At 33.9% G+C, this 26,101-nt stretch overlaps 1 protein-coding gene across 2 annotated transcripts in view; it reads right to left on the reverse strand.

The window, feature by feature from the left end:
- Positions 1-26,101, reverse strand: part of DMD (dystrophin) — a 1,921,557-nt gene that overhangs the window by 483,777 nt on the left and 1,411,679 nt on the right. The window lies entirely within an intron of this gene.

Consider the following 26,101-nt stretch of genomic DNA (forward strand, 5'->3'; position numbering starts at 1 on the left):
AGGGTCATTACATATAATAACAACAACAACAAAAAAAAAGGAAGAAAAAGAAACAGCAAAATTGACCAATATACATAAATAAATTGACAGTATATGCAAAGCTTCACCTTGTTGACTTTCTACCTCTTTGAAGGAATGAATGTGGGTACATGTATTTTCTGCCTTTCTTTGTGATCACATTTTTGTTTTTCATAATTTTGAAACATTCACTTTTTATTTCATTGCGGTGGTTGTTCTTTTATCCTCAATTAAAGAAATTTCAGACTTAAATCAGCAAGCAGGTTGGAGAAATCAACTGTTTTGTAAGGGGTCTTTTTAGGTGGTCTCAAAATCCCATCAGACAAGCAGGCGACTACTCCACCTACGTTTTTAGAACATCTGGGCCAAATACATATGACCAGAAATTGGAATTACTCCTCTGAAACCTACTCCACATCTGACAGGGTTTATACATACCCGATTTGCAGAGAAGTAGTAGAAAATACCAAAAGTCAGAGTACATTTTATACTGGCAAAATGAAGTATTCCCTTTACAAAGACTACATTATCAGCCTGGTTGTCCATGGCTGATAGCATTTCCCTTCCCACCCCCTGCTTGCAACTCCATAAACATCTTTACTTTGAAATCTAGGATACATTAATATGCTTGTTTATCTGATGCTTCTATTGAATTATTATTCGGGTGACAAGAATTCCTCTTTGTAGGTCCTGGCACTCAAGACTAATAGGTTTTTTCACATATTTTTGTAGAAACAAAATGTGGTTGCGGAAAAGAAAGGGCTGACAGCATGTAAATCATTGTGAATCACTGGGTATTCTGTGGGGGATATCGAGTTACTTAAGCTTCTAAGAAAAATATGACAATGAATGACCATATTTTAGATATAGAGTTTACTATTCTCACAGCCTAGGCTGCAACAATTTTTTTATGCTAAAATGTACTTTTAAGTTTCTCAACAAAATCTCAGTGTAAGTTTATCTGAAATGCAGGCCTAATTTTAAGCTCGATTAAAATGTTAAAGAGAATGTCATGCCATTTGTATTATCCTTTATGAAAAAATCAATAGTCTAATAGACTTCCTTGGTAAACTATTTTGAGAAATTCAATAGGAGTGTAAAACAAAATAGAATTCTCCACCAACCTCCCAGTCTTTCTTATAAATAGTTTTCATGTCAGACAAAAGGATAAAGTAAGATGAAATAATAAGTCAAATAGCAAGAGTGAAAGGATCTTCCCTACTTTCCTTTACCCTTTCTTTCCCTCCTCCCTTCCTCCCTCCCTTCCTTCCTTCTAATTTTTTAACATTTCTTTGTTCAGAATTAAATGTGGTTACTATATTAATTTATATGTTAATTTACTGATATTTTAGCTTGAATTTTCATCCACAGTACTGAATATTGTGGCCCAGGAATGAACAGAGCATTCATCCTATGGATAATAGAAAAAAAGTACCTGGCTTCAGGACAGCTTTAGCAAGGGTTATAAAGTACTTTTAGGAAATGGGAGCTATTTACTTTTCTTCTCTTCAGACAAATTGGTTTTGATGAACTCAGTAATTTGTAACCCACTGGGTTTGAGTGGCATATTAAAGGTGATCTACCTCTCTAAACTGTTCAATTTTTTTCATCCATGTATACTTAAATTAAACTATGTATACTTAAAAATGTCAATGACACAAAGAAAGCATGAATATATACTAACATATTCATAGCAGTATTTGTGTGTGTCAAAGGAAAAAACCTGAAAACAAAGACAGTACAATAATTAAGAGAATGATTGAACAAATCATAGTATGTTAATAAAATGTTTCATAAGAAATGATGACTGGGAGGAAGAGAAACATAGGAAGACCTGTTTCATATAATGCAAAGTGAAGTAAATAGAATCTAGAGAACGGCATACAGAATTATCTATGATAATATAAATCAGTGGTAATAGACTCAAAAAGAAATAGATCCCTGTGGGTCTTCGTATTGACTTAGATAGCCACAAATTAATCTATTTTATTTAAAAATTTTTTTAAATATTTCTCAGTTACATTTGTGTCTGACTTGGTGGCTGTGTGATTCACAGTTACTTGTGATATAAATGAATAGAAAGCTAAAAGGCAGTTAAGTTCAGGGTAGCAGCAAATAACAATCTTGGTACCAGAGAAGAAACTATAAACTCTATGTTGAACTTGAAAACTAAAAATCCACCAAAGAACTATTGTTTAAATATAGAGTAGAAATCTCTTCTACCCATCTTCATTTTAATAGATATACCCTGGACCAATCAATTGCCAGGGGACATGCATAGAAGCCTTAGGACAAGATATCTTAGGATCTCTCCTCAGGGTCTGTTTATTTTTTTAAAAATTCTTGAGGAGATTCTATACTCTTCTATTCCTATTCTCCTTAAGACAAAAGGCAAAAAAAGAACTGTCAAGCTGTGCTTTGTTATTTGAATTAAGACATTCTTTAAAGACACTAAAGGAGCTACCTTTTCAAAAATAGTCCTGTGAAAGAATAAAACAATGCAGATCAAGGAGGAGAGCTTATTCTTAAAAAGTATATAAAGACAGGAAAAAAATCTGAAGAAAAACAACATGCCACTCACTTTAGACTAAATGAGTCCAACAATGACCTCAAATCGAAGTAGAGCTATACTTTTATCATCTCTAAACTATACCTCGCAGATGGACTAACTACTGATTCTGTCCTTAAAAACCCAGTCCCTCTGCAACATCAATCTAGTACTTTTATATATCCTTTAAAAGAAAAAGGAGGCAATTGGCAAGGTCTATCTTCCTTGACTTACAATATACTAGAATTAGAAGGAATCTTAATATCTAGCTCAACCTTCTTTATTTCATAGATGTGGAAACTCAACTTTAGACAAGCTAAATTATTCTGTAAAGGCAGCACAGTGAATTCATGACAGAACTGAAACTAACATCTTGCTTTTGTGATTTCTAGTCAGATGTTTTTTAAAAGATAGGAAAAAAATTTTTTTTTCTATTAAGGACCATGGACGAGTAGAGTAAAAGCTAAAATAAGGATACACCAAACCACAAACACACACACTTATAGACACACACAAACTCCTATAAACTTACTTTATCTGATTTGTAAATGAACAGATGACACATGGCTTTGGTAAATAAAACTAATTCTAGCAAGGGAAAACAGCAATTTTGGTGCCTGTGGAAAGACAGAACGGAAGATTCTGTGTGCTCCATATATCTCTTTGGTCTTGCTGAGTGAAGCTCTGGGTGATCTGTAAGGATCTAGGCTAGTTACTAGGGGCATAATAAGAGGGAGAAGAGATTATGCACCCTAAGGCAAATACTAGTCTTAGTTCACAGAGAAGTAATTGAAGGAGAAAAAAAGCGGTCTAAAAGATAGTACAGATACATGTTGTCTTGCCAGTTGTGGCTATAGTCCTGATTCACCAAAAAGCTGAAAGACTCCCCAAAGCTATTGGCATCCTGGGCTGAAGAGAGACTGTATACCAGTTGCAGTTCAAAGGAGAGCCAGATGATGGAAGCTGAGAGCAATGGCAAAGAATTAACAGAATGAACAGCATTGGAGGACCAGTCTATGGCCAAGACACAGAAAACCAATAGGTGATAACATAACAGCAGGAACAGCAATAATAACGTGGAGGGACATGAGAGATTCCAGTAGGGATGCAACTCTTCCCGTATGAGGTATCTTGGCTACAAGGGCTCCTTCTGGCACATGATTTGCATATGCACACATATTTTAAATCTACAGACTCTTTTTTCTAATTAAAAATTTTTTTCCAGATTACATGTCAACACAATTTTTGATACTCATTTTCTTCTATTACGCAATCCTTGTTTTCTTCCTCTTTCCCGTACTTTATGCTCCCCAAGAAGGCAGGTAAAATGATATAGGTTGTACAAGCACTGTCATACAATACACATTTCCATTCTCATCATGATGTAAAACAAGACACATTTTGGTTACATGAGAGAAAAATTCAAGGAGGAAATAAAGTGAAGAATCTTCAATCTGCATTCAGATTCTATGTCTTTCTCATATAGGCTTAATGTATATCTCTATCCTCATCAGTGGTGAAGGAAATGGAACTCTTGTGGATACATCAGATTATCTATAGAATTAATCTTGATTTACTAGAGGCAATGTTCTATAGTACAGAGGAGGCTGGCCTCTGAGCCTGAAAAAGCTGGGTTCAGATCTTGCCTCTGATATATACTGGCTGTGTGGCCCTGGACACATTACTTCCCCCCATCAGTGCTATAGGTCATTAAGAGTTACCCTGGGCAGCTGGGTAGCTCAGTGGATTGAGAGTCAGGCCTAGAGACGGGAGGTCCTAGGTTCAAATCTGGCCTCAGACACTTCCCAGCTGTGTGATCCTGGGCAAGTCACTTGACCCCCATTGCCCACCCTTACCACTCTTCTGCCTTGGAACCAATACATAGTATTCGTTCCAAGGCAGAAGATAAGGGCTTAAAAAAAAAAAAGAATTACCCTAAAAGTTATAAAGAAGGTGCCAATCGGTGTTGTTAGAGGGAGTTTACATATGTAGGATGAAATCACTGGCCCTATTCTTATCCTCCTATAATTTAATTAATTATTGTTGCAACTGTATTATGTGGTTGGTCTGATAAAAGAGAAACATTTGAGATGCTAAGATTGGGGGATTCATGAGCTGTGGTTTTAGATAGAGGCTCACCCAAAGTATGCTTAAACCTAATGTAGCTTTAAGGGGGCTAAAGTTTGAGGGGGCTCTAGCTACAAGTATACATGAGTATCAGTTTTATATTATGACATATGAAGAGAATGAGATAGACGGGAGAATAAGACAAAAAACAATGAAGTGAATGGAAGAGGGAACGTCATAGCAGATTGATACATGCATACATACAACAAGAAAGAGCAGAGAGAGATAACCAAAGAAATGATGAAATACAGAATAAAATATGAAATCAAAGGATGAGATATAGAAGATAGAATAACACACAAGGAAAGAGAAATGGAGAGAAGAACAATGCCTTCATCTCCAAAAATGCATGAAAGACAGTGTCAAGTAGTAAAAATAAAAGGCTGATTTTGGAGCCATGAAGCTGGTTTCTTCCTCTGATAATAATTCTTCTGGTACATTATGTTGAATGAACATGGCAAGGGATATGTGTGAACAGTCATGCATACCACTTGGAGGCTGGTTGGGGAAGGATGTGAGAGAGAGGGAAACTGCTAGAGTTTCATGTAGTATTATCATAAAAAGTAATTAAATGTAATTAGTATTTAATAATGCCATGTTTTTCAGCTATTTGTATTGCTTTTTTGGGACAAGCAAAATTTAGATCAAGGTCTAGAAATTCCTCAGTCTTACTCTAGGTTTTTCCTTATTACCTTGTGAACATTTTCAAGGAAAATCAGAGGCATTTGAATAATTAACATTCAATAAGTAGAATTACTGATCGTGTTTGCAAATGGGCAACTTTCTTCAGATTTACAGAACCTAAATGAAGCGAATGGGATATATATATGTATATATATATATATATATATATATGTATATATATATATATATATGCAGTGTATTAGAGCATACATGATATTTCTGAAAACCTTTTACATAGATCCTTTGTTGAATAAGCACAACATCCAAAATAATAATTTTCCCTCAGAAGCTTTGATTCTGCTATTTCAGATGTAATATTATAGGGCCATTTCACCTGGGGCATCAAGGGCAGTTATACTTTTTTAAAAAAATTAAACTTTATTATTTTCAATTACAGGTAGAAACAACTTTTTATAATTGTTTTCTGGCATTTCGTGATTCAAATTCTCTCTCTTCTTCCCTTCTTCCCTCTCTCCATGAGAGGGTAAATAGTATGATACCAGTGATTTCGTGCAATACATATTTCCATAATCTCCATGTGGTGACTTAAGATATATATATGCATATGTATGCATATATATCACATATATATGAGGGAAATTAAGTGAAGGATGTTGTGCTTTGGTATGTTTTGCTGATAATAGTATAGTCTTTTCATAGTTGATTATCATACAGTATTTCTGTTAATGTATACATTGTTCTCTTGATTTTGCTCACTGTACTTTGCATCGATTCATATAAGTCCTGGTTTTTCTGAACTCATCCTGTTCTTCATTTCTTATGGAACAATAATTTTCCATTACAACCATATACCACAGCTTGTTCAGCCATTTCCCAACTGATGGCCAGTCCCTCAGGATCCAATTCTTTGCCACTACAAAAAAAGCTGCTAAACTATTTTTGGTACAATTAGGTTCTTTTCCCCTATCTTTTTGGGATATAGACCATGTAGTGGCATTGCTAAGTCAAAGAATATGTATGGTTCTATGGCCCTTTATTATGATTACATACTGCTCTCCAGAATGGCTGTATCAGTTCACAGTTCCATCAATAACACATTAGTCAAGGACAGTTATCCCTTACCAAAGCTTACAAAGGGAATTGCCTTATCTCCTTGTGAAAGACTTTGTACTCAATGGAAAGAGTATTGTAGTTCATGATACAAGCCTCTGTCAGAATCTTAACTGATTTATTAGGTGAAAAACTTTGAAGAATTCAAAACTCATCTGAGCCTCAGTATGCCCATCTAGAAAATGGAATGAAGATACTGTCATAGTCTGTTTTATAAGGTTGTGTCAAGATCACATGAATTAAATTGGTGAAAGTTTGTAACTAGAAAGTTACAGTAAGAGTTGTAACTAGAAAGCTCAATATAAATATCAAATATCAGTAACAGAATTTCTATCCTAGTCATATGCTTCATACTTTGAGAAGGGAAGGTATTGGAAGAGGCAGGCATCCAAGTGGCAGTGCACTTATAGGGAAGTAGAAAATTCAAGGGCAACGTAGTCATTAATAATAGTGACTAAGGGATGGGAAACGTCGGCATTCCTCCCCCATAATCCCAAACAGTATGTAGATACCATTCCCATGTTTGATGAAGAGTTGTGGTAAATAAGCCAACAGTGTCCATTGGAAGGGCTAAAACAGGAGGAAGTAAGGCAAGCCCTACAAAAGAAAGGTTACTAAGGCTGGGGTAGGGGCTTTTCCCACATTTACTAGTCTCATCTTCCATTACTGTTTTCTTTCTTATTCCTTTATCTCTATTTCCATCCTCTCTTCCCTTGTTTGCTTGGTCCAGTTTTCACTCATTTATTCTTTCATTCCACAAGCATTTATAAAGTGCCAGGTGTGTACAGAATACTGTGCTAGGTGATGGAAGAAATGCAAAGTTTAGATAAGAAATGTTTCTGATCCTAATAGACATTGTAGTCCAGAGGCAGATCAGATATACACACATAGAACTATTAATATTATCCAAGACTAAGAGATGTATAAAAACAAAGTATTATACATTGTGAAAAGATTATCAACAGTTGTGATCTTTGGGAATGCTTCCTGAAGAATGGGGTTTTAAAGTTGAGCTTTAAAGGATGGATAATAATTCAATAGGCAAAGAATATGAGAAGAGAATACTCTAGACAAAGGGGGTAATATGAGAAATTGTATGGAACAAATGCAACTAGAAGACTTAGAAGTCTCAGTATTCTTGGAGGAGGGAAGGCACAGAATACATTCTAAAGAAGGAAAGTAGATGAGTTTGACTAGAGCACACATTGGTAAGAAAATGGTAATATGACTTAAATCTCAACAATTTAGTGGGTTCAGACATAATGTTCCTTTTTCTCTTTTGCTGACCTTCACTCTAGACAGTCATTTGGGACATAGGCAAATGCCTTAAACCCAAACTCCATGGTGAAATGACTAGAAAGGCAATAGAATCAATTTCCCAATTTACTGTAATATATATCCTGGGAAATTTTATGGCTGGTGTTGACAAAGTCTGTGGTACTATTCCTATGTCATATCAGGAAGATATGTTACCTAAGACGCTGAAATGAATGATGGGGAAGGTAAAATCCTTTAGTTGAGAGTACAATGTGAGGTGCTGCCTTTTTGTACAGTGACTCCCCTGAAAAATTGTACACAGAGAGAGGAAAGTCAATTCAATTCCAAGTCAGTAAGACTTGGATTCGTGAACTAACTTATTCTTTTGACAATGATTAATTAAATAAAAGGACCTTCAGTTTGATAGAGGTAGCAGGAAGATATTAAGTACAATAATTCTTTTGCTTTTCATAACTTATTTTGAGTTTTGGAGCTTATCTCTTATCTCTTTTTTTCTTTAGATGGGTTAATATGGGGTGGGGGATGGCTGAACAAGCTGTCTTACATGCTTGTAATGGAATATTATTGTGCCATATGAAATGTCAAACAAGATGATCACAAAAAAATTAGAAAGACTTATATGAAGTGATGCAGAGTGGAATGAGCAAAACTAGGAGAACATTATACACAGTAACAACAAGTAAAGTATAAGGATCAACTGTGAATAATCAAGCTATTATTAACAAGGCATGAATCCAGGACAACTTCAAGTGGCTCATGAGGAAAAAGGAATAGAGTCCAAATGTGGATAGAAACATACCATTCTTCTTTTTTATTTACTGCATGAATTTTTCTCTAGTGGAAATAATATGTACTCTTCACATGCTAAATAAACATGGACATATACATTAAATGATAATACATGTATGACATTATTTTACTTGCCTTCTTGGGGAGAGGAGAGAGTTAAAGGGGAGGAGAGAATATGGATTGCCAAGTGTCAGAAAATGAATATTAAAATTGTATTGAGGGGGCAGCTGGGTAGCTCAGTGGATTGAGAGCCAGGCCTAGAGACGGGAGGTCCTAGGTTCAAATCTGACCTCAGACACTTCCCAGCTGTGTGACCCTGGGCAAGTCACTTGACCCCCATTGCCCACCCTTACCACTCTTCTACCAAGGAACCAATACACAGAAGTTAAGGGTTTAAAACAAATATTAAAAAAAATTGTATTGAAATGTAATCTGGAAAAAATAAAAATAATGACAGATTAATAAGGATATTCGAAATGGGTGTGGGAGAGGGGGAAGGGAAATAAAAAGAAAAAAGGAGTTGAAAGATAATTGCTATTTAGTAGCAGAAAAAAAGACTGCAAAAAAGCTTTCCACCTCAATCTACAATGAAAAAATATATATAATCTGTTATTTTCTTGTAAATGATTGACTGTTATTAGCCAAAGATGGCTTTTAAAACTGGAAAAATTGCTGTAAATAGATCTACAAAGCTAAAACTAGTTGAAGTGTACCAGAAAGGACACTGGATTAGAGCCAATCAAATTGGTTCAATTTAGAATATGTCATTTATTAATGATAGAACCTTGGTTAACTCACATAATTTCTATGAGGCTCAGATTCACCATCTCCCAAATGGAGATGGGAAGCTTTCTGGGATAGTGGATAGAGAGCTGGCTTTGGAGTCATGTGTACCTGAGTTCAAGGCCTGCTTCTTCCACAGTCCTTGATCTCCAGTGCTAAGCTATCTCATTTTTCCGAAATGATTTTTCATTGACTGTATAAGGTTTATAAAGTCAGTAAATTTGAAAGTGTATAGAGATCACGTGGTAAAGCTGGACTTAAAAGCATTTCATGAAGACTCAGGTGTCAAATTGTATGAGACCTAATCTTACTAATTGATAGTGCTTCCTACCTTTTAAAATAACTATTACATTTTATTTATATATTTTAATAAATTTTATAACCTTACTATCTGATGCAAACTCCTTAACTGATTATTTTATTTGCACTCCACTTTGCATCTGCACTCCTACCTGCTTTCAAGTTGGTGGAACAAGATGCTTCCAAATAGTCTGGTGTCCTAGCCTACTTGTTTTCCTGTCTCCATTTGTTATCATCTCCAACTTTGGACTGTAAGCTCCTTGAGTCAGGGGCTGACTTCCTTTTAATTAATTACATTCTCAGTGCTTAGCATAGTGCCTGGCATAACGAGGTACTTAATGAATATTCATTAGATTAGAATGTATTTGATATTTCCGACAATTCAAATAATGCCTTGTCCACAACTTTAGTTAATAAAAGCTTTTTTAACTGAATTGAAGTGAATCTCTGAGGATGGTCATGAGGGGGGGAGATTTTGGAATGCTATGATGGCTGATAGTGGCTATGGTAGGATTTGCTCTGGGGCAGAGCTTGTTATCTGTCTTTCTGCCCTTTAAGTTCTAAAAATTTTGTAAAAAGTAATAATCTTGCCTTTGACAACTTCTAATGGTGGGGAACTCATTGTCCCCACATGGCAGCTCACTCTACTTTTGGACAATTCAAATGGCTAAGAACTTACATTGAGTTGAAATCTATACATAATTAATTCCTACCAAAATTTTAGGTATGTCCTTTGTGGCCAAGCAAAACAAGTCCCTAGGAATGGGACCTCTTTGCCTCATAGATTACATTTATAATCAAAGGATCTCACAACTATGAGGATTCTTTCACAAATTACTTACAGAATTAACAAATGAAACACATAAATTACAAGTGGAGGTTCTTCTAAGGAATGGAGAATTTAAATATATGAAGGATGATTCTAAACAAGACCATCTGAATTTACCAAAGGATACTAAAGAACGGTTATTAGCTCCTGAAATGCTGGAGCAGACAGGTCTATGATTCTTACCAATTAGAAAATTCAATAATCAGGAAGTAAATTACCAGACTTTAAATCCTGCCCAGATTGAAGATAAGAACATTATAGAATTTGGCTTGAGCACACAAGTAATATTTAGGAATAACAATTTGAGATTAAAGCATTAATTTATCTTCTCTAGACTGAGTAGGGCTAGTTGCTTCTTCTTTTTTTTTTTTTTGGTTTTGTTTTGAGTCATTAAATCCTATGTTCTAATAGTGGAGGGAGAGAAAAGAAATGTTACTTAGAGCTCAGTTCTGAGTTTTATAGGTACAACCCAAAAGTATATTTTTAAAAAAATACTATTTTTATTGCCCTACTTATGGTATGCTAGCTTAAAAGTCATCCTGTTGTATCCAAATAAGCATCCACATTTTCACTTAAGTGCTATACAATCTTGTTTACTTAGCTTGAGATTGGTTTGTTGAATAAGCTTTTATATTAAGGGATTTCTCCACTGTCTCTGAATCAGACTGCTCATAACCTTCAATTTAAAAAAAAAATACACTGTGAGGTACCATTTTCTTTTTATATGTGGAGGTTTTTTTTTTCATTATAACAGATCCTTCCACTCATTCAGAAAAAAAATGAAAAAGTTGCTGCATTGCTTGGAGTTTTAGAGATCTATAATGTTTAGTAGCCTGGTGGGCCTAGGGCTCAGGATTTCTAATTTCTAGGCCAGCACTGAGGTTTGTTTATTTTTTTTGTGATTTAACTTGACTAAGATTATAAAAAGGAGCTACTAGTTAACAACCAAAAAAAAATACAAAGTTCTTATGATATGCTATATATATATATACATATATATATACAATATTCTACATATATATACAACTATAGTCAAAATTATTCCTTTTTAACTTAAAATTTTTTTTTTGTTAATCTGAAAGTATCATGATTCTCCTTCACTCCTATCCCTCAGGCCCTTGTCAGGGCTTAAGTTACAAATCTATCCTCACTCAGTTATTTAGAATTTCATGTCTTCTCAACTCTATTGATAATAAATAAATGATCCTAAGGCCTTGTTTTAAATTTTCTTTGCCTATCTCTTCATGATTCTTGAGACTAAATCTTCCCTTGTTATGTACACTATACTTCTCATATTTTCCAACGTTTCATTATCTTTTTTGGCTAAACTGTTGATTCAAGTTGAATCCATAGGCCAGTAGTTCACAAATTTTTTTCTTGCTTGTGACACGGTATTCTTTCCCATAAGTAATAATGATTTGCTTAACATTCAAGTTAGACATATCAGAGACTCAGGCTTCTACTGGATATGAAATTTTCTCTTAAAAATACAGCCATTTTTTATTTATTTCTTTGTAAGCTTAATAAAGTCTGATATATTTTGAGGTTTGTGTGTATACATGACAGGTAATTTTGTTTATTTTATAAAAACTACACATTACTCTGTACTCTTGGGAAATAAAATTTACATTAATAACTATTATTAGTGCATTTTTCTTATTTGCAATAACATAAAATCCAATAATTTTTGGGATACCTAGCCATACTCTGAAAGACACTGTTACAGTCTACTGTAATGGGAAAAGGATAGAGATAGGATAAGATTTAAGAGAAGTGGAAGGCTGTCTTTAAGGCACATACTAGGAACTCAAGGGAAAGCATTTTAGTAGGCAGAAGACAGAGGAGCAATAGTTTGCAAGTAACAACTGCTAGAGAGTAGTGACTTCCTATAGGAGGTTGGGGGCCTCCTATCCAGGAATGGTGGAGGAAAGGTGGGCTTATCATAGTTCATCTACCTCAACCTCACTGTGCAGAAGTAGAATACCCATAATTCATCTTTGGAGGTACTCTATTTAACTGGGAAAGATCTAGAAAAGAATCTGACAATACCTGCTGTGCTTTTCAGAAGGTTTATCTAAAAAATTCTGTCAGATCACCTTTGAGGTTTTACCTCAGGGTTCAGACACCCCGGGGTTAACTTAGCCATTTGAGCTCAATCATAATGGTTTTCGGAGACAGCTTTTGGTAAATAAATCTAGCCACTACCGAGGATCATAGTCAAGGAACACATACATCAAAACAGGGAGATAATAAGTTAGCTTGAAGACCAGAAGGCTCCCTCTTGTGAGGGATGTAGAAGATTTTGGGAAACTAGCTAGAGCCCTTAGAATTAAGGACCCCTTGTTCTGATCCTCAGTTTGTATACGCTCTTAAAATAAAAGAGATACTGTTTTTTATATCAATTGCCTCTAAGGTATTTGTGCAACTGGTCCAGGGAGAAAAAGTGATTCTGTTTCACTTTAATTAACAGGAGGTTAGAATACCTGGATGAGTATTCAGAGGGATCCCTAAGTGGTTCTACCACTAACCATATCTGGTTTTCTTGCCCCATACTTTTTTTCAGTTGGCGAGCCAGCTAGGAGGTTGAAAACAAATTTCTAATATGATCACTACTGAGCTTGAAGGTCACTAAAATTGCTTTTTTCACAACAATTACTGTCTAGCAATACGCAGAGCATAAGATCATACATTTAGATAATTAATACCAATTTATGATACTTAATCAATTATTATGACTGTGATATTTTGTGGATCTTGATTCTGCTAACCAGCAGGTTGGATATCTTTCAAATCTATAAATATAATGACTGTGTCATGTATTCTTTCACCTAAGAAATGGATGAAAATGTTGGTTCAATTTCCTTAGTATGCCAATTTATCTGTTCTTCAGTGGATTTGAACAAGCTTTGCTATTTCTCTACATACTGGATCCTAAGCCATTCTTTATGAAAAAGATAATTTTCACTTAAAGTTTATTTACAAAGATGCTCCTTTTCTAGTTTCATGGTCTTTCTGAAATGTTACTTTCTTTATTTAAGTTTCCCATTTAGTTGATCATCACCTGGTCTGTGTGTGTGCATGTATAAACGTATGCATATGCATATACATGCAAATACACTGCATATATAAGTATAGAATATATCTATTAACTCATCTATCATCTGTTTGTCAATACAAAACACATTTTTAAACAACAAGGAGAATAAAAGGGATGATATGGTAGAGTAATTTCTGGTAATAATCATTTGGACTATGAGAACATAAAAGGCAGATATTTTGTCTTGACATTTTTTCTGTGCTTTAGCTCTTTGATATGGCTGCTACCTGCTATATGTATAATCACTGTGATGAAATCATAGATCTTTGATGTCTTAAAGTATATTTCTGTGTTCATAGAGGTTCAATAAATTGTGAATGATAAAAGAAGTATAGATGTGGCTTATGCCATGGCTATTTTAAATTTCAGTTCGAGTTTTTTGTCTCCACTCCATCCTTCCCCACCTCAATTGGTTAAAAAGTGAGCTTATGGAAGTGCTATGAGATAAGATTAAGTTAGGACGTTTTCATACAAAATTTGTACTGCAGACAAGACTTCTAGACTAGCTCCATTCATTGCTGTTGAACACTTTAAGTCATCTATGAGCTATTGAGATAGCTGAAAAAAAGTCGCAGCTTGAAATACACTGAGTTTAGCTGTACAATATAATTGCAAAGTTAATAAAAAAATAATCACAGCAGGAGCTAAATCAGGCAAGTACAACTGCTGGGTTTGTTCTTGAATATTATTAACTCCAAAGGCTGTACTGAATTTGGTGCCATATTTTTTGGAAGGAAGGAAGGAAAGGCACTTCAGGATTTTGAGTATGCATTTTAGAGCTTTCCTTTGATACTGTAACATATCATGTGGAACACTAAAATAATAATAAAATGTGCCTGCCTCGTGTGAAAGTAAATCCAAGACTCAATGCAAAGCATTTTGAATTCTAAAGTGAAACACCTTTACACTTCAGTTAAAATACTGGCTGTTAGTCCATGTTCATTTTTATAATTATAGGAAAATATCCTGCATAAATAGTGTTGAATGAATTCACTGCAACATATGGAGCAACCACCAGCCTCCATCACTTCGTAGACTAACCATTCATTTGACTACTCCATAGAGAGAATGATACAGCTAAATTAGATATAGAGGTACACATATATGCTTATAAAATCTAAGTCATTCCTTAATGTATGGCAGGGATAGATAATTTACTACCTATACCTAACATTCCCCTTTGACCTTACCTTGCTCTGGCTGGAGGGCTAAAGGGCACTGTCCTTTTGAGAGTGCAGAAAATGAACTCTGAGATCGCTCTGCTTTGCAAGTGCTGCCCTGCCTAGTTTCAACTCCAAGAAACAAAATTCCCCTCCCAGGATAAACTCACCATTATGTGAAGTCTTAAGTGACACCAACTCCCTCAGTCTCCTCTCTATTTGGATGGCTGGGTACGAAATGCATCCCAATACCTGCTTTTATAGGGGGCAAAAACTGAACTCTCAGATCACTCCATATTCATCTGCTATCTATCTAGTTTCTATTCCACAAAACATGTCTACTCCACAAAACAAAAGATGTTCCTATGCTATGTATATTCCATACCCCATGCCCATCCTCAGCCCCTACCTTTAATACTTCCTTTTGTTGTCTCTCCTTTTGGACTGTTTATTTTTTATCAATTATATTGCCAGGGCTTAACATGAGTATACATTTATTGGAGTATACATTTATTGGATTAGACATTTATGTATCTTTAAGATGGAATAATGAACTTAATAAGAGCAAAATCTTATATATCACTATAATTTTTCACTACTACATTCTATCAGCTCCTGATTTCTCTTTAGTTATATAATACTTTTCATCACAGTGAATGCTATGCCAAGACATGAAGGTGATTCTAGGTTCATAAAGGTCATACTGACAGAATGCAAACTCTGGTAAGCCCTAATAAGCTGGAAAAGTTTCAAGTAATGGGTCCAACTCTATGTCTGTTGTCTAAAAGACAGCTAGATAAGTTAATAGAGGTCTAATGCTAGTCAAGTGACAGGGCAAAGAACTTTTCAACCACGGTAGCTCGCAAAGTGCAGCCATTAAGTTCTATAGGACAGAATAAAAAAGTACAAAATTATAGCTCTTTGAATTTATCTAGGTTTATATATTATCCATAGACTAAAAAGAAAAGAGTTATATGGCCACTTTATAATTGCTTCCACTAGTTTGGATAAATCCTTTCATTTTATTATATAAACAGAGTGATACAATTAATATATTGATACAGTGGTTATCAATTAGGCTGACAAATTGCCATTAGGAAGGGCTTTCGATAAAATAGAAAAGCTGATTTTTAAAAACCCAGCATACTAGCAGTTAGTTCCAGAGTCAAAAAATAACATAAAACAATTTATCATTTTGCCACATTTAACAAAAATCATTCTGACATGAAAAATCCTAATCATAAAAAAAAAACAAAAAAAAATAAAAATAAAAATAAAAAATAAAAAATCCTAATCATTTAAGCAAATCAGCATCTTGAGAGCTGAAATGTCCATATATGTATAAACTACTAATTTTCTAGTTATAGATGGCATTACTTGATTGATAAATATTAATAAATACAGAGAATTTAAATATACTTTTATTTAATTATTCTGGTAATGCTCTCCTCTGACATGGACTGCCAAGAATTGTACTGCATGTGTTTGTGAACATATATGTGTCTGTCTCTATAAATGTGAAAGGCAGTACGGTAAAGTAGAAAGTCAATCACAGAATTATGATGACCTACATGGACTCATTTGAAACATACTGATCATATGACTAAAGTAAATTTGTTGAACCTCTTGGTGCCCATGGCTTATATAAATCTTGGCATATGTAATATATATATGCATATACACATATATATGTAATATATATATGTATATACTTTTCTGAGTTACAGAAGAATTATTCAGCTGCAATGGTGGGAGTTTCTAAGGTTTGAATTCCTGATACTGGATGAAATCATAGTCTGAATCAAGTAATAATAAAAACCACATACACATATTTGGACAATTGAGTCAGTCAGTCAACAAATATTTATTAAGCACTCACTATGATGAGTTACTATGCTAAGTTCTGGGAATACAAAGAAAAGAAATTCTTATTTCAATGAGGGAGACAACCTGTAAGTGACTATATATTTTCTCTTTTTCTCTCACACTCAAACACAACATACACTTTGACAATGGAAAATAATTTCAAGTGAAAAGTACTAATAGTGGGGCATTGAGTGGGGCTAGAATCTGGAATCAATTAACAAAATTTATTAATCACTGGTTAAGTTCTATGTGATGGGAATATATGTACATATATTAAAACATACATAACATATATTTTTATATGCATATATATGTATACACATATTCATGCACATAAAATAAACATATACATGATGGTACAAGGCACATTTATTGTGCCATGCTTTCAAGTAACATTTTAAGAAATAGAATCTGATCACAAAAGTCATGTAACTCTACTTACTTTCTGACTTGGAATCATTGCTATAGCAATTTTCAAACTGAATATTTTTTTAGATTGAAAGCTCCTTTAGTAAGAGGCTGACTTTTTATACACCTTGATGTATCTATGCTCAATTACACTTTAGAAATTGTATATGAAGAGTCTGACTCTGCTTCTCTTTTCAGCTCTAAGATGCTTCTTAACATTTTGCTCAACATTCACAAGGAGATATTTTTCAAGTAAGATTATTTTTTCCTCTTATTTTCTTATCCAAATAAAGTCAATATTACTTTGAAAATTTAGATGGCCCATCAAGTTTTCCATTTGAAGCGAGATATAAACGTTGACTATAAAGGTTATGTTTACAGAGAAAATGGTTTGAATTAATATATATTACATAGTGTAAAATCCGATCTTATTCTCTACTCTTATAGTAACATGGCACACAAAGTCTTTCTTAATCTTTTTTCTTTGTTGTCATTATCATTTAGTAAATAAAAACAAGAGTTTTTTCTCTAAAATGTTTTAAAGTGGATAATCATTATTAATTTCTTGAGAATCCATTGTGATAACATTAATCCCAAGCGAATAATTTCTTTGTAATGTGGATATAAGTAATGCAATAGGAATTCCATTGTGATTTTATTTAATTAATGTTCGTTTATTGTAAAGCATTACTAGGCTTTTGATGGTATGCCCTTAATGACTATGCCTCACAATGAGTGCCAGATCATTATTAATTCCTTTTGTATTCATTACAACAACATCAATCAGGGGGAGCTCATTTGCTATTAATGTGAATGTAACAGGTAATTCCATTGTAATCGAGTACTGATTAATGTTCACTTGGTGAGTAATTACAACATCACACTACAAAGTGTTAGCCCAGAACACTGTTTTTCTGTGTGGCCTCTTGAAGGGCCACATTAATCTGTCCATGATAGTATACATTCTCTCTGAAGAAAGAAGTTAAAAGGAATAGGGAAATAAAGGGAGCTCTCCTGGGGATGGTTAACATTTGTTTTTTATGTGCATTTAAAAAAGGATAAAAGTTAAAGCACAAGTCTTCAAAATTACTTATTGGGTTTTTGTCACTACCAATATTTCATGCGGTTTTACACCAAATATAGAAATATCAAGGTAGTATCATCTCCACAGTATACAAAATAAGCAATAGAAAAGTGAAAACCAAACCCAAAATTTTCATAATCCTGTTCTTGAATTAGTCTCTTATATAATCTATAGGTTTTGACCTATATTTAAAGGGTAGAATATAGCTGATTTCATTAGTACTTTATTTAAAAGTGAAATAAAAGGTATCTGAGTTTTCCATAAACTTCTAAAATGCATTATCTCAATTTAGAAAAGTATAATCAATACATTTGCTGTTAATGACTTACAATATATTTTTGTCTTTGACATTAGATACATAAAGATGAACAGGAAAGAAGGAGTAAGGAAATGAAGGAAGGAAGGAAGAAAAGAAGAAAAGAAGGAAGGAGGGAAAACAAATAAGATTCAGGTTGGTATATAGAGGATGAAGTTGACACATACTATTTTGTGACTAAGGTCCAGTTACTTAATATCTCATGCTCAAGGAAACTCTCTAAGACTAAATTATACAAGAGTTACTGATATGAACTGATGGAGAATCACAGATAGAGTTGCCTTTAGCAATAAAATAACATGACTCTCATTCTTTCTCCCCTTGATATCTTTATCTCTATTACATTAAAATTTTTGAGACTATTTATATAAAGGAATATCTATCTGTAACTTTTTCACAGTTTCTTTACTACACCAAGCACAAAAAACATCAATAAATACAGTAGACAAAATGAAAACAACATCTATATTGATACTATTATATCAGGTCAGAATAGTTCTTGGGGTTGAAAAAATATTGAGAATATATTATTTCTGAAAAAGAATTATAATTCACCTGAATCAACTCAAGATATATATATGCACATATGTGTGTGTGTGTATAAATGAAAAAAGTGCACACATAATAATAATAAAAATGTTACTAGCCCCCAGTAAGAGCTGAATACAATTATATAATTTATGATTTTGTTAATTCTATATTAATATGCTTTAAGAAGTTGTCAGTCTTCTAACTAGAAAGCTATCACAAGGAAGCTTGAGGCATTGTGGTTCAATAGATGGAGCATGAGAAGGAGTTGATATTGGAGGGCCTGTGGGATATCAGTCTCACTAATACACCATTAGTAGTATTGTGAAACTTCTGGATAATAATTTGGAATGAAGTGAGAAAAGTTATTAAACTATTTGTATCTTTTGACCCAAGTACCCCAAGGAGATGAATGACAGAAAAAAAGTAACAAATGATCAAGAACAGCATAAATCCCATTAACTGGGGAATCACCTGAAAGATTGGTATATTAATGTAATAGATTACTACTAAGCCATAAGGAAGGATGAATGAGTTAGGAAGCAAGGGAAGACTTGCTAGAATTAGAAGAGTAAAGAAAATGGTAGAAAAATATATACAATTACTATCATAATCTAAATGAAGACAACACTAAAATATCATATTATTCTGATATAATTCAACCACCATTACTAGTTCCTTGTTATTATCATTGGAGTACAATTTTTCATTGAAGAGAAGTACTAGCTTATAGATATAGAATGCTCTTTCTTTCTAGTTCCAATCACTATATCAAATAGTTTAATTTTTTTTATAATTCATGGTTGGTGATTATTAATGGGAAGTGAGTGTGATATTAAAATCAAAATGCAGAAACAATTTTTTTTCTTTAGGAAATGAACACTGGAATGAAGTTGGAAGACTTTAGTTCTAGTGTTGGAGCTGACTGTGTGACCTTAGACCAATCACTTAAATTCGATTTGTTTATTTCTTGAGTTATAAAATGGGGATGAATCATCCTAGCACGTTTAGTTGTGCCCTGAAGATTTTGTGGGGTTGATTTGTGAAATCACTTAAAAATTGTTAATCACTATACAAATGTAATTTATTGTTATTTTTTAACCTGTTAAGAGACCTAGATTTCACTTAGCATGACTCCTTCTATAGATTTATTTGGAAGGGTGAGGGTAACATATGTAGTAGATTCTAGAGCAGCTGTCAAATAGAAGGCTCCTTGGTAACAGATTTGATTTCAACTTGCTTGAGCAACTTTTCCATTCTTACCACCCAGAAGATGGAGACAGAAAAGAGGAAGGAAGAGAATTTTTTCCTTAAAAAACAAAGTCTTTGATATGAATATCCTTTCTTCTTTTTCTCCTTCTGGAGAACCTCTTCTTCACTCCTCAACCTAAACCTCTAGTTTGCCTTATAGTATTCACTGTACGTACAAGAGCTCTCAGAATATAGGTTCTACACATTACAGATAAACCTTAGATATAGGCAGGCTTATGTTTTATAATTAGTGTGATCAGAATGAAAGCACTAATTGATCTCTTCCAAGCACTCTTTTTTAAAATTATATTTATTCAATTATTATTACTTCTTTTATTTAGTTTATAGAAAACTCTGCTTTTCTCTTTAGTTACCCCTAAATTCCAGATCCAGTTTAATGTTAAACTAATTTGCTTTGTTCCCTTTCATTACTATAGAAGCTAGTTCAGGATGTGAATTCCTAGACAGATGATCCCCTGAAGTACATTAGAGTGGTCCAAGCTCCAAGGTGAGGAGATATGGAGGAGGGCAGAAGTGCATTTTAAGTAAACTCATATTTAGAAATTAGAGGCAGAACATGGTGACCAGGCAGAGGAAAATTCACGACAAAAGGAATAGAGGGGGAAAAAATTGGGAAATAAGAAGACCATTTTGACACAGATTTAATGTCAAGGAAATTCCCAGGCTAATAACCTCTTATAAGCAAGAAATACTTAAGTGACTATTAATTAAATAATGAGTAGGATGGAAAGTGCAATAATGATGATAACTATTACTTCTTCTTTTTCTAAACCTTTACCTTCCATCTTAGAATTAATCTTATGTGTTACTTCCAAGGCAGAAGAGTGATAAAAACTAGGCAATGGTAGTTAAGTGACTTGCCTCATGGTAACTGAGGCCAGTTTTGAACCCTGTCTCTAGGACTGACTCTCAGTCCACTGAGCCATCTAGCTGTCCCAAAGGTATTGCTTCTACTACTGCTAGCTAGCTAATATTTATATACATAATATGTATTAAAATATATATAGCTATATTATATATAGTACCTACTATGTGCCAGACATTGTGCTAAAAGCTTTGCAAATATTATCTCATTTGAAACTAGAACCCACACATTCTATCTCTTAGAGAGGCCAGTCTCCCTTCTATTATCTTTTATCTCATATAAACTGTAAAGCACTTTATGAATATGACCTGTTATAGATTTTGTTGTCCCTTAACATTCTCACTGTCCTTCCAAATTCTATAATTTCATGATCTAGGAAAAGTTTCAACTGGGATCATGCGCCTTCAGCCTTAAGATAACTTGGAATTCTTCTGTGGCATGTTTTTCCAAGGCATTGATGGAGAATTTATAGAAACAGAAGGCATGGCAGGTGTTGGTGCACCATCTTCCTCAAGGTTTATTCTGAGAAGTTGCTTAAGAGCACTGGGGAAAGAATTCATGATACTGTACCAGCTCCAGATCTGGTAGTCTGGGAGAGAGCTGTGATATTCGAGTAATTCCCAATAGGATGTCAGTCATTAAATCTGTAGAAATGTAGACATCCATATGTTGCAGAGTGCTATAACAACTCATAGACAGAATACCGAGACTATACATTTGATATTGACAGTATCAGACTCTATTATTTCAAAGTGGCTGTGATTTTAGAGAAGGCTGTACCTCTTCTAACTTATATACTGTATATCTGACATGTTTTGACATGTTTTATCATGGCAGGCTTTGGGTGTTTAAGATGGTGATTTGTTTTTTGCTTTAATTCTCACCTCCCAGGCTAAGCACTCTCTTTAAAATGACAATATGTATAAATTAATCAGTAAGGTGTTAGGGGGATTTAATGTAAAATGAACACAAAAAAATCCAATTTCAAAACTGCCAGATATGCTTAGCACAAGTCACAGTATAGCTTAACCTCTATCATATTAGCAAAATATAGGTCAAAGTTAAGTCTTCTAAAAATCAGTGTAAAAAAATCCCATGTTATACCATTTCCCCGAATAGACTATGAAATCATTTTTCTTTATAAGCAAACCCAAATTATTTAATTACAAACAATTCTATGGAATTCTTTCCCTTCTACTAAAGCATAAGGATGTACTAAAGAAAAACACTCCCCTGATATCCCTTTCTTTGTTTAAAAGTACTTCACTGTGGTTGAATTAGAAAATAGCAGGGGCAGCTGGGTAGCTCAGTGGATTGAGAGTCAAGCCTAGAAACAGGAGGTCCTAGGTTCAAATATGGCCTCAGATACTTCCCAGCTGTGTGACCCTGGGCAAGTCACTTGACCCCCATTGCCTGCCCTTATCACTCTTCCACCTAGGAGCCAATACACAGAAGTTAAGGGTTTAAAAATTAGAAAAAAAAAGAAAATAGCATATTCCCTAGATTTTTAACAAAGTACACTTTAGTCTGTTGAATAATCAAATACTCTGGTATTTTTACCTTCGAAAAAAATAACTGGTGGAAACAATTCCTCAGATTTTTAGGATTCTAAACATTAATCTTATACAAAAAACCTCTTAAGCTGAAATCATCGTCAGTACCACACTTTTGTGGCCATTTTCTGCAAATACTATGCTATTTACCATCTCTTTAACACAATCCATTACTACATTTTGGCATTAATGCCTTCTTGTCTATATGCTTCAGGAAGTCATCAGAAGAAAGAGATTAATAATTTTGTGGCTTTGTGTGACAATATTGTGTATTGGGTTTACTGGATGATTAAAAGTATATAATTGTAAAATTTTTAACTTTCCTCTTTGGAACATGACTGAACAAAAGAGATTGAAACAAGATCCATTATGTTATCCTGATTCGTTTAATGTATAAATAACTCACATATTACGGTCACAATGCCTTCAGGGATTATTAGGTTGTAGGTAAAAATTTCTAAGGTAGACAAATGTTCTTAAAAGCTGTTAGCACTAATAAGTGTTTAAATTTTTAAAGTTTTATGAGATTAAAAGTTAATATAGACAATATAAAATACTTAGGAATCTATCTACCAAAACAAACACAGGAATTGTATGAACACAACTACAAAACACTTCCTAAACAATTAAAACTAGATCTAAACAATTGGAAAAACATTGATTGCTCATGGGTAGGATAAGCTAACATAATAAAAATGACCATTCTACCCAAATTAATTTACTTATTTAGTGCCATAAGTATCAAACTATCAAAAACCTTTTTCACTGAATTAGAAAAAAACTATAACAAAGTTCATTTGGAAGAGCAAAAGATCAAGAATATTAAGGAAATAATGAAAAAAAATGTGAAGGAAGGTGGCCTAGCAGTACCAGATATTAAACTATACTATAAAGCAGTGGTCATCAAAACAATATGGTACTGCCTAAGAGACGGAAGGGAGGATCAGTGGAATAGACTTGGGGTAAGTGACATCAGCAAGCTGGTGTATGATAAATCCAAAGAGCCCTACTTTTGGGGACAAAAACCCATTATTTGACAAAAACTGCTGGGAAAAAATTGGAAAACAATATGGGAGAGATTAGGTTTAGATCAACATCTCACACTCTACACCAAGATAAATTCAGAATGGGTGAATGACTTTAATATAAAGAAGGAAACTGTAAGTAAATTAAGTGAACATAGAATAGTATACCTGTCAGATCTATGGGAAAGGAAAGATTTTAAAACCAAGCAAGAGTTAGAAAAAATTACAAAATGTAAAATAAATAATTTTGACTATATTAAATTAAAACATTTTTGTACAAACAAAAACAATGCAACCAAAATCAGAAGGGAAACAATAAACTGGGAAAAAATCTTTATGACAAAAAATTTTGACAGAGGTCTAATTACTCAAATATACAAGGAGCTAAATCAATTGTATAAAAAATCAAGCCATTCCCCAATTGATAAATTGGCAGGGGACATGAATAGGCAATTTTCAGATAAAGAAATCAAAAATATCAATAAGCACATGAGAAAGTGTTCTAAATCTCTAATAATTAGAGAAATGCAAATTAAAACAACTCTGAGATATCACCTTACACCTAGCAGATTGGCTAAAATGACAGCAAAGGAGAGTAATGAAAGTAGGAGAGGATGTGGCAAAACTGCAACATTAATGCATTGCTGGTGGAGTTGTGAACTGATCCAAACATTCTGGATGGCAATTTGGAATTATGCCCAAGAGAACTAAAAGAATGCCTGCCCTTTGATCCAGCCATACCATTGCTGGGTTTGTACCCCCAAAGAGATCATAGATAAAAGGACTTGTATGAAAATATTTATAGCTGCACTTTTTGTGGTGGCAAAAAACTGGAAAAGGAGGGTATGTCCTTCAATTGGGGAATGGCTGAACAAATTGTTGTATATGCTGGTGATGGAATACTATTGTGCTGAAAGGAATAATAAACTGGAGGAATTCCATGTGAACTGGAATGACCTCCAGAAATTGATGCAGAGTGAAAGGAGCAGAACCAGAAGAACATTGTACACAGAGACTGATACATTGTGGTAAAATCGAAAGTAATGGACTTCTGTACTAGGAACAATACAATGACCCAGGATAATTCTGAGGGATTTATGGAAAAGAATACTACCCACATTCAGAGAAAGAACTTCAGAAGTGTAAACACAGAAGAAAAACAACTGCTTGAACACATGGGTTGATGCGAACATGATTGGGGATGTAGACTCAAAATGACCGCCCAATGCAACTTACTAATAATATGTAAATAAGTCTTAATAGATGACACATGTTAAAACCAGTGGAAATGTGTGTCAGCTATGGTGGGCGCTCGGGGTTAAGTGAAGGGGGGGGGGTGAAGGGGACAGTAAGAACATGAATCATGTAACCATGGAAAATTTTTCTAAAAAAATTTAAAAAAAAGTTAATGAATTTAAAGTTTATCAATTTATAGCTAATAAAATTAATTTTCAGGTTGATGTATTTCCTTTCTCTTATTAGAGGATCTTTATCTTTATAATGAGGTAACAATCCTTGAACTTCTAGCTTACAGGATCTATGAAAATCCAAAGAAGGAATTCTATGATACTAACACTCCTGAAAAACTCCTCCTTCTTTGCCTTTTTTCTCCTCCTCTAACAAAATCTATACTTCCTTATTTCTACTCCACCAACTTATTCTTTTTTAAAAACTAATCTTTTCTCTCTCCAGTCTAATACCTATATTTGTCAATGACGCTAGTGGATACCTTAACTTTGCCGCCAGCTTTCAGGTCATAAGAAGCTAGTTAGAAGTCTATCTACCTAATTTTTCAACATTTCCATCTGTGTAGAAGTAATTACCCAAGTAAATTCAAACCAAATCCCCATATCATCTTACTGATTAATTTATACATGTTCTAATTCTAAGGAAAGTGCTTATGCTGGGAGGTGAAAATTATAACACAAACAATTCAAAATGTTAAGTAGCCAAAGCCAATCAAGTATTTTATATTCGATTAACATATTTAAAGTGAGAGTGATTTTCTGGCCTGAATTATCTTTCTGATTATCTATGGCTCTCCTTCACATAGAAAGATACAACCCAGTAATTATGAATCAGAGAGGCAGGTACGCCCAAAGCTGTTAGAGAGAAGACCTCAGACTATGGAACACCTTGATTCTAGGTCTGATTCTAGCTCAGGTTATGTGACTTTTAGCAAATTATTACATTTCTTAATGCCTCCAGGCAAATATCAATTCCAAGTTTCAAAGAAGTGCTGAAATGTCATGTTAAAAGGAGTTTTCACATAGAGAGTCTCTTTACCTCTGCCTTAGTTTTCTTCATCTATAAAATGAGGGTTATAATAGTACCAAGGATTTTGAGAAGGTCAAACAAATGAAATATTTGTAAAGGATTTAGCATAGTGCTGGGCACATAGCAGGCATTATATAAATAGTATCATTATTGTTGTTAGTTTTTTAAATTATGCAATTTGATATGATATACTGTAATAAAATAGAACACAACATAAATTGTA

This window comes from Gracilinanus agilis, chromosome 3 (genome assembly GCF_016433145.1).
Source record: "Gracilinanus agilis isolate LMUSP501 chromosome 3, AgileGrace, whole genome shotgun sequence".
NCBI classification, from domain to species: Eukaryota; Metazoa; Chordata; class Mammalia; order Didelphimorphia; family Didelphidae; genus Gracilinanus; species Gracilinanus agilis.